The sequence below is a fragment of the Psittacula echo genome, assembly GCF_963264785.1.
Source record: "Psittacula echo genome assembly, chromosome: Z".
Lineage (NCBI taxonomy): Eukaryota > Metazoa > Chordata > Aves > Psittaciformes > Psittacidae > Psittacula > Psittacula echo.
The window spans coordinates 79,788,973-79,801,575 of record NC_137742.1 but is presented as its reverse complement, the minus strand read 5'-3'; positions in this window follow the sequence as shown (position 1 = coordinate 79,801,575).

Sequence of the window (12,603 nt, the reverse complement as noted above, 5' to 3'; positions counted from 1 at the left end):
CCAACTGAGAATTTGGAAGTTTTACAGAGTATATTTGTGTTTTCATTGCTTCAGCTAAGAAACACACCAGTTTACAGGATGTCATGAGTCTACACGATTTGCAATTTAATTTGTTTTTTTTAAATGAGATCTTCCTCAAGATTTTCTTTTATTCAAAGTTCTTGAGACAGTAATAACATTTTGGCATCACTGGTATAACAAATGATCTTGCAAGATGGAAACAGTATTGCTCCTTCTTATTTTCTTCTCAAGGTATAGAAATGAAAAGCACTGAATTACCAAATCCGTGCTCTATATCACACATCTAAAGGCATACGGTCTGCTATGACATTTCTGTCCATCCAGAGCTGTGCTTGACAGATCTGGCTGTTTCTTTTTCTAAAAATCATACAGTTTGGCCAGACATTCTGAACTTTTTCTCCAAATAGCAGGATAGCTTCTCAAAAGGATATTATTGAAAGAAAAGAAACAATAGAGATCAGGAAAAACATCTTACCATGCCCAGATTCATATATTCCCTTCTGCATCCTTATTTTAAATCCGGTGAGATTTTGAATCCAATATAACAACTGCACTTTTCTCTTCTGCCCAAAATTTATTCCCTAGACAAGCCTTATTGTAACTCTGAGTTTATACCTCAGAGGAATGATTTACTTGATAATATGAATTATTAATATTAATATGAAGTTACGTATTTTAGTTTGTATTTTTGGCTTTTACACTGAAGCTGGATATATATATGGTCTGCATTGAATACTATAAAAGGATCTTTTTTGGCTAGAACATACTGAAAACTCCAATAAGAATGCATCTAATTGAAACTGCCTCTCAAATTATTGAAAAAAAAGGTATTTTATCTTGAATTGTTAAATTGTTTCCCATGTCTTTCTGGAATACCGAAGTCTTTGGATACTGATTTGATCAATTTTGACCAACTGATTTTGGTGGAGAGGATAGGTGAATATGCTATGTCATTATAACTATCACTTTTATCAATAACCCCAAAGAATCTCTAAGAAATTTAAGCTTTGTATTCTACACACTCCACAAAGCCCAAACACCACACCAAAAAATTGCTGATTTGGATACAAATTGCTAAAGAAAGTATTATGTCAACCAATGTACTTAGCTTCAGATAAATTTCAAGAGAAAATCTAACCATGCCACTTAGGTTGCTAAACCATTTCAGTTTTCTGAAGCAACCTTTATGACTCAATGTTCCATTCTGCTCAAGTATTTTATGCTGGTGAAAAGGATAGAGCAGAATTTAGTGAGTTAAAGAATTAAGGTATGCAAAAGGACACTACGGGAATTAAAGTGATGTGCGAACAGAACATGTGCATAGCCTAGCCATTGTAGTTAATGAACTTAGCAAAAAACCTTTAAAGTTTTGTATTTTCTAGCCTTATCTTGTTAGGTGCTTCTTGGATCATGCCCCTTTGAGCCAGCTGTAGAGAGAAAAATTGAACTCTGTATTTAGGTGCCAAGCAGTTGAGCCCTACCTGATGTCTCTTGCACATGCTTAGCATTCAAGCTGAAAATCCGAAGGCCGCAAGGTTAAAGCCATAACATTGAGCTTGGTAAAAATCCAGCTCCCATTTTGGACCTGGCCCTTTCTCAGAGGTGCTGGTTTGCCAGAATAACTCGGTTCACCTTTAGAAAGTGAAGTGGTCCTCTCTGGATGCTCCTGTATTCCTGGGTTAACAGTGCTGAGCATGCTGATAACACACTGTACACAAAAAATTAATAACATCAGCACATTTCCAGCCTTGTAAATAAATATGATCCAGTGTTCCAGCTCTTTCAGAGTTACTTGATGAACCTTCCATTCCCATATGCACTTACTATAAGTCTTAGTTTTGATGGCTGCTAAACTCCCAAGTCTGAAAGCAGCCCTTTATCTCTCCCATGGGAGTGCATGCCATGGGGCTTCCTGCACCCTCCTGTCCCTTGCACCAAGCTGGTTGCCAGCAGAGTTATACGATAGAGTATTAGCTGAAAGTGGGAAAAGCTTCAATTACCTAAATAGCTGAAGGTCTAAAAATAGTTTCCGAGCAGGAGCTAGTACAGTCACCACCAGGATCTCAGCTCTGGCTTCAAGAGAGGTGCTGAGTTACACTGTGCCTTTGTGAATCTGCAGAAAGAGTCTACTTTAAATCGGTAAAGTACCCACAACATGTCTTAATTAATTTTGTGTCTTACATAAGGCAATTATATTCATTAAAGTGTTATAGCCACTAGATTGGGTTATTCAACTGCAGTGTTCAACTGCAGAAGTCTTTGAAGTAGTACTGCAAAGTTACTTCAGAACTTTGCCTAAAATCTACTCCCTTTAACTTCCCAAATAAGAAAACCAGCAGGTAGGTTAAAATATAACTAGCAGAAAGACAAGAATCCTTATCACTGGGGCACAGTGGAAAAAAAGCAGTCCAAAGTAAATCTCATCAGTCCCACGATGATGAAAATTTAACACAGCAGCTGTTTGCCTGGAAACAGTCTCTCAACACGTTTTTATTTCACAACACTGAATTAATCTTTTTGAGAGAGCACATGAGAACAGGAGTTCTCCTTGCAGATGGGGTAGACTGTTCTCCCCTTCTGATACATCTCAATGGCTGCTGTAACATTGCCTACAACCATGCCATGGACACAGTGGGATGGGAGAGGGAAAGTGCGTCCAGAGCTCTGAAAAACTTTATAGGGAAGAAGCAAAGCTATGCACTTTAGGTCTGATTATACCCACTAAAGAAAAGCAAAATTTTAAATTAGTATCAGAACATTTGCTTGCAAGGTGCATAATTAACGTTTGAAGCTCAAAATGCCATTGGATTTAAGAGCTCAGCTGGAGGTAAGAAGGATTATGTATTTCTATTTATAATGCAGACGTTTATAGATATATTATGGAAAGAAAGAGAGCTGCCCTCATGCTTCAGATTTGTGCATATGAACTGGGTTTTGCCAATAAGATTGAGTCAGTAGAAAACCTGATGTCATTAAATCAGTGAAAATCCCAGGTTGTGGCTCTGTGAACGCGTCATTTTGGTAAATTACTCCACTATAATCACAATTTCTTTACATTTTAAGGTGAAAAAATTTTCACTACTGAAGTAGGTGACATCACAGAGTAATGTCTTAAAAAACGTTTCTAGCAATGCTTCTGTAAGCATGATGCCAAAGGTAGACATTGAAGTTTACATGCAAAGCATACTAGAAAGCAAACAAAAGGTACCACATTTTCTCTAAACCACAATGATTTTTTATAAACAATCTCAGTTCTTAAAGGGATTTTTTTAATACAATGACTGAACTAAATCAAACTTGAGTGTAGGAATGAAGGAAGTAATTTCACCAGACTATGTCCAGAGCTTTCTGGTTAAGAAACATCAACAAAAGTCAGGGAAGAATGTGTGATGGTGGTATTCTTTCAGATATTTAGCTGTAAACCTATAAAACTTTCTTCAGAATTTTTTCAGCATTTTCTGACAAAGCAAAGCAGAATAAAAATAGTATCACCAAATAATTTGCTTTGGCATACTTAGATGAGCTTCATTTTCCTCTTGGAATATAGTACAGCAATTTCAAATGGACATTGTAGATGCTACAGCTTTGTCAAAGAACGTTGAAACAAATTTAAGGTTTTTCTAATAATTAAATTTTATGAATTGTAATTATGTGAAATAATAATAATATTGTAATATTAGCATATCATAACATGCTTAATAAGTCCACAGCAATTTCTCAAGTGTCTTGATACCATGGCATTTAAAACTAAAAGACAGATGTGCAAAAATGCTACACAGCAAAATGAATATTCTAAAATGTTCTATGAAAATTGAAGTCTCTCTTCTCTTAATTACTTATGGAAGGAAAGTTTTTTTATAACTCTGTGTAACTCTGTGTAACTCTGGAAATCAGGGTCATAAGATGCAACTTTATTAGTGGTAATGGTTTTCTTGAATTCTTCAAATCTATCCTACTTTAGGTTGACTCAAGAAAATGGTGTTTAACTTTTATTTTTTAAAACTACATTCTCACAAAACCTTATCTCTTCTCATTTCCTCTACTCGTGATTTCTTTTATGTGTCACGATTCTTGCATTAAATGTATTTCAGGAGATAAAGTTTGTTCTCAGGATTACCTTAATTCTTCAGGAAAGAAAGAACAGACTACTTCTGCTAAGAATAAGCATGAATGACAAATTTCTACAGCTCTTTATGGCAGTGAGGGTAACACTGAAGGGAAGCAGAATCCTTACAATGTCAGCTTTTGCATCAACACTTTGCATTGTCAATGGTTCTTTTTTCAGTAATGTGTTCATTTTCACATATGCATATTCTATAAGAAGAAAAATCTGATAAGCTGCATTTTAAGTCTGTAGAGGAAAGACTACCTTGAGAGAAATATATGCAGACACAAACAGCAGAATACTGTTGCTTTCCAATGAAACTTGTTCACATTTATCTGTTTATCTGCAGAAACAGCAAACACTCAGAATTATTAGAGAGATGAATGAAGAAAATAGTGATGTTCATAATTATAGATTAAGCAAGTTTTCATTCCCCTTTTTTGTGCCCTGTAGAACAAAAAGATACAATTGAAAAATTGAAAGTCTTGCCAGTAAGATGCTGAATCATCTACATATGGATAATTGATCTAAAGTGAACAATTCCATGATAAATTAAAGCATAATTTAGGAATAATGAACTTCTTCACTTCCTGCTAAACCAAAGCATGCTCTTTTTAAAAGGAGAAACAGTAAGCAAAAAGACTGCCCTTCCCAATCTGTCAATGCTTAATTCAACAGCTGTGTGTACTTTGATGTCCAGATCACAATATTTCATTCTGTTCTGCACATGAATAAAGTGTGTCCACTTGAGTTTTGGCTACCAGCTACAGACCTTTGGTTGGGTACCTGTGGTCACACTGGAAATCACAAAAGGAAATAAAATGCCTATTATGCATGAGAGTGGAACAGAAAAGCTTTAAAAGGACACAATCTTACCTAAACTCCAGACTCATTTTGCAGGTGTCTCCTAGCTCCAGTCCCAGTATACATTCCTGCATTGAGGCTGGCAAGTCAATTTGAACCTTTGATTAAAATTTCCCTGACTACTGGTCAATGTCACAGACTGGAAGATGTGAAGAAACCGGATGAGGGCACCTTCCGTTCTTGTGACTGAAGCAGGATCAATCAGACATGTCATGCCTGAACAGCATTTGCCTAAACCATTCTTCACAATTACAACTTGTCACCAGTGCTCCTGCAAAATAGTTCCTTATTCCTAAGGAAAAACCTTAGCTAGTAACCTAAGCTTCCTTTTTGCAAGTTAAACTTTCTGCTGTCTATTGATCATTAGCATGGGAGAACTTTTGGGTTTTGTCTTTTGAAAGTTTTCTTTTTAATGTATTAGGAGGCTTACTTTCTCCTGGTTAGGCAAACATGTAAATAATTTTTATCTTTCCTCTAGAGATCTTTTATCCTAGATCTTTGACAAGATTGCTACTTACTTCATTCTCTCCAGATTATTTTTCCTCCCTGCACAGTCCTAAACCATCTCACTGCCATGAAAACCGTGCAGCACTGAAGGATGAAGAAGAAAAGTTATTTCACCTTGCTCTCACAGGCTACCTTCTAGTTTCACTCCCAGAAGAGTGTTTACTTTCTCACCCGAACAACATTGTTGACTCATCAACCTGTAGACCACAGCCATTCCTCTTTACAAAATGTTGCTGCCTTGGTTGCTCTTTATTCTGTGTTTAAAAAGATGATGGCTGCTGAGATGCAGAGGTCTACACTTGTCCTTTCTGGCTTGTAGTTGCCAACTTGTCAAGACCAATCTTTATGCTAAGCCTGTCTACACATTCTCATTCTCTTCCAGCTTAATGTTGCCTCTAAATTTAATGACACTACTCTTATTTCATCATCCTATCATTAATACGAAGTATGCCACGCACAAGTCATATTCACTGACTTTAAGCCACTGAATTCTGAGAATAGTTGTCCAGCTAGTATTGCACCAAGCTGTCAGAACATACAGATAACCGTGCTTCCTTGCCAAGATTGTGTCAGGTGAAACAATATAACGATTTGGACTAAAACCAGAGTATGTAACATCTGCTCTTTGTAGAGAACGAAATCCTTCCTTATTTTCAAAGGAGGAAATTATATTGGTCAGACAAGGTTTGTTCTTGATAAATCTGTGTTGGCTATTTCTCAGCACCTTGTTTTCTTCCAGATACCCAGGTATTTGCTAACACTACTGTATTTGTCCAACATTTCTGCAGAATTTTCTAGTAAGCAAGGAGACAGTTTGCCATCCAAACCTTTTCTTCCTCCTTAAAAACTAAATAAAGTAGGCAGCAGGTTTCTCCCTTTTTTCACCTTTCTCTCATTCTGTCCATTCTCCACAGGTTTTCAAAAGTAGCTGCAAATGCCACAGAGATGTCAAGATCTCCGCCAATAGAGTCCACAAGCAGTGCTGTCTTGAATTTCAGAATCCTTCAGTTTCATTTGGACAACAGTAAACATGGTCAGTTTTCTCACCTCAAGATGGACTCTGTCCTCCAAAACAAGGCTGCTGGTGAGTGCATTGCACACTACATTGATCCACGCTGGAGCCTGCTGGCTTGCACAGTACTTGTCTGTGTAAACACACCCATTTTCCCTGTGTTACTCATCAACAGGAGCCATATAATCAAAGCACACTGCAATGCTACAAAGCAAATCTCACATTCTTCTTCCTCTAGCTAGGCAGAAGAGTCTGCCTCTTTTTTGGAAATTTGTAGCTATACAGTTCATGTAAAAGGATAAATAACATGAGAATATCACATCCTTTTCCACAATCCACTCTTTTAAAAAGCTTGAGGGGGAAAACAATACGACGGGCCAACTCTTCAGACTTTCCCATGAAGCAAGTTTTATTAGGTAATTGTACTTTTTTTTTTTTTTTTTTTTTTTTTTTTCTGTTTAGAGTTCACACTGTTATTCATGGGGATGAATAGGAATTAAAAAAAAAGAAAATAGGGTGGCCAATTCCTACAGGAGAGAAGTCTATGGTAACTAATACTGTTTGGTAACATTCAGGGCCAGAGATAGTATCTGCTCCAATCCTCTCCCCAGTATCACTCTGTTCAAAATTTCTTCTTTAACAATGTTTGCAAGAAGTTAATTATGAATTCAATAGAAAAATACTGGTGTTTTCTTTTCATGACAACTTCTACCTCTACTTGCAGTCCTGGGAAGATAATTTAACACAAAATTAAATACACTGGAACCAGTTAGAAGTGAACATAAAATATTTTGAATGAAGGAGGACTTTGTTCCTCCAAAGCTTTCTCATGCAACCAAATGAAATAAATCTCTGCTTCTCCAAGTCATTTTTTCCTCTGTTCAGTCTGTCTCCACTATAATAATGACTATTTTCCAACTGTGTTCTCACAAGTTCTGCCTACCCAGACTTTCCACATTGATGAGAAGCCCAATTTCCACAAGACTGAGAGAAATGGTTTGGCTGAGGAAGAGAGCAGCTCTCTGTATAATAACAGTGCTTACAACTAATCAAGGAATTCAGTTTTTCAAATGATGCTGAATGGGAAAACCTGATCCAACGGCAGTAAACTTAAGCCAGCTGCTAGCAGAAGTAAGTGTTTAAAGAGGAAGAGGAGATAAAAGAGGAAGGAGACACCCATACAGCATATACATAGGGATCCTCTTGAAGGAGAGACAGAGGCCTCTCAAACTGGTCTGACTATTCGCGCAAAGCTTGGTAAAAGGCAAAATGGAAAAGCTGGCAGGAGAGCAGAAACCAGTTACCTTCAGAACTTACTATACTCATAAATGGAATGATTATCATACATACTGGATACATATATTTGTCTTTTTAGAAAGCAAAAGAACAAAAAATTACCACCTTTGAGGGACAGCATATCATTTCACCATGTTTCTTAATTTTGTGTTTGAACGGCTGTTGCGTAAATACCTGTTTACAGGATGTCTGCAAAATTACTTGGAGTCATTCAACTATGCAAGCTGTTTGGCAAATAATTGGCACATCCTACTGCTGTAGATGGGCAGTTAACTCTGTTCTGTATTTCAGATGTAATATGAAGGCATTGACCAATATCTTGATATGCTAATTATGTTGAGTCATCGAGTAATGTGAAAAAACCCAACAACCCCCAAAACCAATTCCAAACACAATGAAAAAAGCTGTGACCCAGATTTTTTTTTTTTTCCAAAAATGATCAATTGCATCATAATATGCTAAGTGTCTCCTTTTGATATACTAAATAAATTATGTTAAAATGTCTTTTATCTGAATTTTTTGGAGGGAATTTAAGAATCAAATTTATATTAATTATAATTAACTTCATTTATATTGTCTAATCCAGGTCTTTGTTCAGGATCAGACAGTCATCATCATCTGCTTTTGAGCAGAGGAGTCTGATGGAAAAGAAACGTAATGATTAGCTGTTCTTGCTCTCATACCTCCAAGGGAGGAACCGTGCTCTGCTCACAGATGCATATCAACCTGGGCTCCCTGGCGTGTTCCGGGCTTGCTCTTGACCTCACAGCCTCATGAGATCCAATTCAGGATTCCAGGTGTTTCTTTTCAAGTCCTAATGAAGGCAGAACATGCTGGCAGAAAATTGGACACTGATTTTGTTTGCAATGGAATTTGTTGTGCCTTCCTCAGTTACATCCAGCACTTTCTGTGCTTTCTGTGCTTTATGGGCAGCTGCCAGTGCACAGAAAGCAGTTAGCTTGTCACCATTCATTCACTAAACTCTATAAATACTAATAAAATTGTTTTTAAGTAGTAGCAATCTAGCCAATCACTACTGCCTCCCACTGTTCCTTCCTAGAAGATCAGATTTTTTTCTTCCTTTAGTGAGGATTTATTCTTTATTTTTTACAGATATACATTTACATGCCACATCCCTGGCAGTGTTCAAGACCAGGTTGGATGGGGCTCAGAGCAACCTGGTCTAGTGGAAAGTGTCCCTGCCCTTGGAAGGGGGTTGGAATTGAATGATCTTTAAGGCCTCTTCCAATCCAAACTATTCTGTGATTCTATGATTCCACGGGGATGGCTGCTGAGTTAACTCTTCCAAAACCAAATTCCTAGCTGTGAACAGCGGGAACAGGACTCATGTGATTTATACACAAACTAAGGAAGAAAGAAGAGGCCTGTCAGTCCAGGAGGTTATGTCAGCCACTCCAAACAAGCAGCAATGTCAGACCTGGCTGTCTGCAGTTGGAGTTTCACTATTAGAGGCCCCCTCTTCACCAGCCTGCTATCAGCAACACTTGCAGAGAGGAGGGATCACTTCACCCAGACATCACCATCACATTTCCTTGGAGGGAGAGCATCAATGCAGAAAGCAGTCAGTGTTAAACTCCAGAAGTCTGAAGGACTTCTTATGCCTATATTTTATGGGCAGAGTCTAGTAACACCCTTGTGCCTCCATCCTGATAAAAGGCAGAGAATAGCTCTTGCCTGCAGCATGGGCTCAGAGAGAGTAAACTCGGACAGCATTAGTCACCTTTCTTGATAAAATTCCATAAGATCAAGACTGTTCTTTATCCCAGTTCCTCGCCTTCAAACACATCTGGCTTCTTACTGAAACATACGTCTCCTATTTGAGCTATTTTTTGTCCAGAAGTAAAGCCAACAAGAAAAGAACACAAAGAAAAACATAGCTGTGTCCAGAAAAACACTTATTTTAATTTGTCCTGCCCATCGTTGTCTCAAGGATGGTACTAGCCTGATCCTAGCTGATGCAAGAATAGTACCTCTATAAAGTGGTAACAAGCAAATAAAATAATTAAGAAAACCATGGCACACTGTTACAGGGAGTAGAGCTCATCAGGGTTCTGATGAACTAGTGCTTAGCGGCTTTTCGAAAACAAAAGTTATTTAAACTTCAGTCACCTTCAGTCACCAAACTGTTAGTGCAAAGTGTAGGGAACTATCTAGAACTATCTAGAACTCTATTTTCTAGCTAGCACTGGGTTTCTCCCATGCACGTCTACATTTTTAGGTGTGAAACGGTGACTCCAACTTAATAGAATTCTGAGCAAACTCCCTAAAGAAAACAACAAATAGTTCAAAATACACTGGCCTTTGAGCCCTGCTTGCATAAGGTACCTACTGACACGAGTTTCTGAACACTGGCAATGTAACCACAGAGCAGAAAGGCAAAAGCAGCTATTTTGACTCAGAGTTTGGGGGGCAGCAAATCATTCATCTGAGCAAGAAAGAGAAAGCAAGCTCATGTGCTGAAGCAGCGGAGAGATGCTCAGTGTTTTCTTCTCTATTTCTTAAATAGACAGTTTAAGAAGGTATTAGATCACCATTAACCTTCTGTACTGTATAGGCTTGCCAAAAGTGATGAAACTATGAAAAGGAGGGGTTAGAGTCCACATGTATGTAATTTTATAGCTCCTCAGTACCTGAATGATGATTGATCTCATATAAACAGAAGAAATATCAAAGTACCTTTATAATAAGACATTTGTTTTAACTAAGGAGCCTAACGCTGCTCTGTGGTTTCTTGGTTAAATAAGCTGAATCTCCCATCCCACTAATTGACAATCACATAAGTTTTTCCATTCAAGTGACTAATGGAAATTTGAATACCACACATGCTTGTTTGCCTAAAGTTTGCTTAGCATTGCATGATTGCAAAACATTTGTAGATTTAGTCTTTAGTGTATTGATTTTTTTTGTTAAGCTTTGCTATTCAAAGTTAGCAAAGTCTAGCAAGAAAACAGCCTGATCACCTCCAGGGTCCAAATACGTCACAACCTTTGTTAGCTTCACGGTGAGCTGAAGGTGTTCGAATCCTCCAAGGGAAGGAAAATCAGGACAGAGGGCATTTGCCAAATCACAACTCTCAAGGTTGTGGCAACAAAATATGCCAGAAGTGTTAAAGAGAAAACCATCTTTGTACCTTCAAAAAATCTGCTGTTTGTCAGAAAATTGGAAGTAATGAGATTGTTCCTGACCATTAAGAGGTATGTGAAGGCTGGATTTTCTTTTCAGATAAAGTTTCCAGGGATTTGGTTGCATCTTGATAATCTCCTGGCAATATCTGAGGGGTATTACAGCCTGGAAATAATATACAGACACTTACACAGGTATGGATAATTTAGGCATTGGTTAAAATAGTTTTCTATCTCTTCTGTGAGTTCTATAAGGAAAGAGAATCTCTTACTTGGAAAAAGATTCCTTTCCATGGAACATCAAAAACAGAGAGGAGAAAACGCCATTTGTTCTCACTTACATTTAGCAGGAGTCGTCCCTGTTCAGTAGCGGAACTTGTGTGACTAAACTTTTAGGTACTGGAGCACAGTGGTACGCCCTTGTATCCCAGCAATTTCAGCTCTTTGTGATATCCATCTTAAAGTTTGGTGTAAGTAATAAAGTCTGCAACAGGAATACCCTTTACTAATTATCTTCTTCAAATAGTCATCAAAGCCAAAGGCTTTTAGGAGACTATATCAGAAAGTTTTGAACATAAATTTACCATATACTGGCAGTAAACATGCCATTCACCATATATTCAGACTTGCTGCATATATGCTGCATATATAAGATCAACATTACATTTGAATTTAAATTCTTTAGTTTTAGTAAAGAAATGAAAAAACCCCTCCTTTTCTGCCTTAAACTTCCTGGATCATCTTCAGCATGATGAATTAAATCTGAATGATATGGAGAGTGAATCAGGGACAGAAAAGATTGTGGTACACAATAGAAAATAACAAAAGTAATTTCTTGAGGAGCAGCACCATATGGCCAGCTTGCTATTTCATTTCCATCAGACTAATTTGGGCAGCCAGATTAAGGAAAGCACTAAAACTGCTTTATATATCAAATGAGTGACATCTCCTCCCAATTAAGTTTCACAGAGCTTTATTCATTAATCATTTGGGATAGCACACACTAACTCCGTAGATGCTGAGCAGGATGCCACCCTGGAGTTCAAGCTAAAGGGTTAATAACTTTCCTGGCTGCACAGCCTGGGACTAGGTCAGAAGTGGATATCCCATGCTCAGCAAATGCAGGGGCAGAGAGGCCTATTATAACAGGCATTTTGAAAAAGAAATATATCTTGTGTTGTAAGCTCCAACAAAACAACAGAAGCACTGGCTGAGATAGGGGCTTGGCAGACACTTGCAAGAATGTTTTTATTGTTGATAATAATTTCACATTGTTGACTAAGATGAGAGTTGCCATCTATTTAAAGTATTTAAATGAAGGTTAAACAGGTTTGGTCAGTGCATAGTTTCTATGAGCTGTTCTAGATTAATCCGTTCTTTTCTTCCCTTGCCTCCTCCCCTAGCCTCAAAAAACAAACACAACCTCCCCCCAAGAAAAACTCCAAAATATCTCACACTAACAATTTTAGCAGTTTGGGAAAATGGTGGCATTTTCTAAGCTCCTGGGGACAGATTTTACTCTCCAAGCTGGGAAAAATGCAACATGACTTCACTGTTATTTTGGCAGAATATCATAGTAGCTGAGAATAAAATTTAGCTCCTGCTGGTTTGTGTTTCTGAAAGAAAATTTTTACCTATTGGTCTTGTTTATTCTT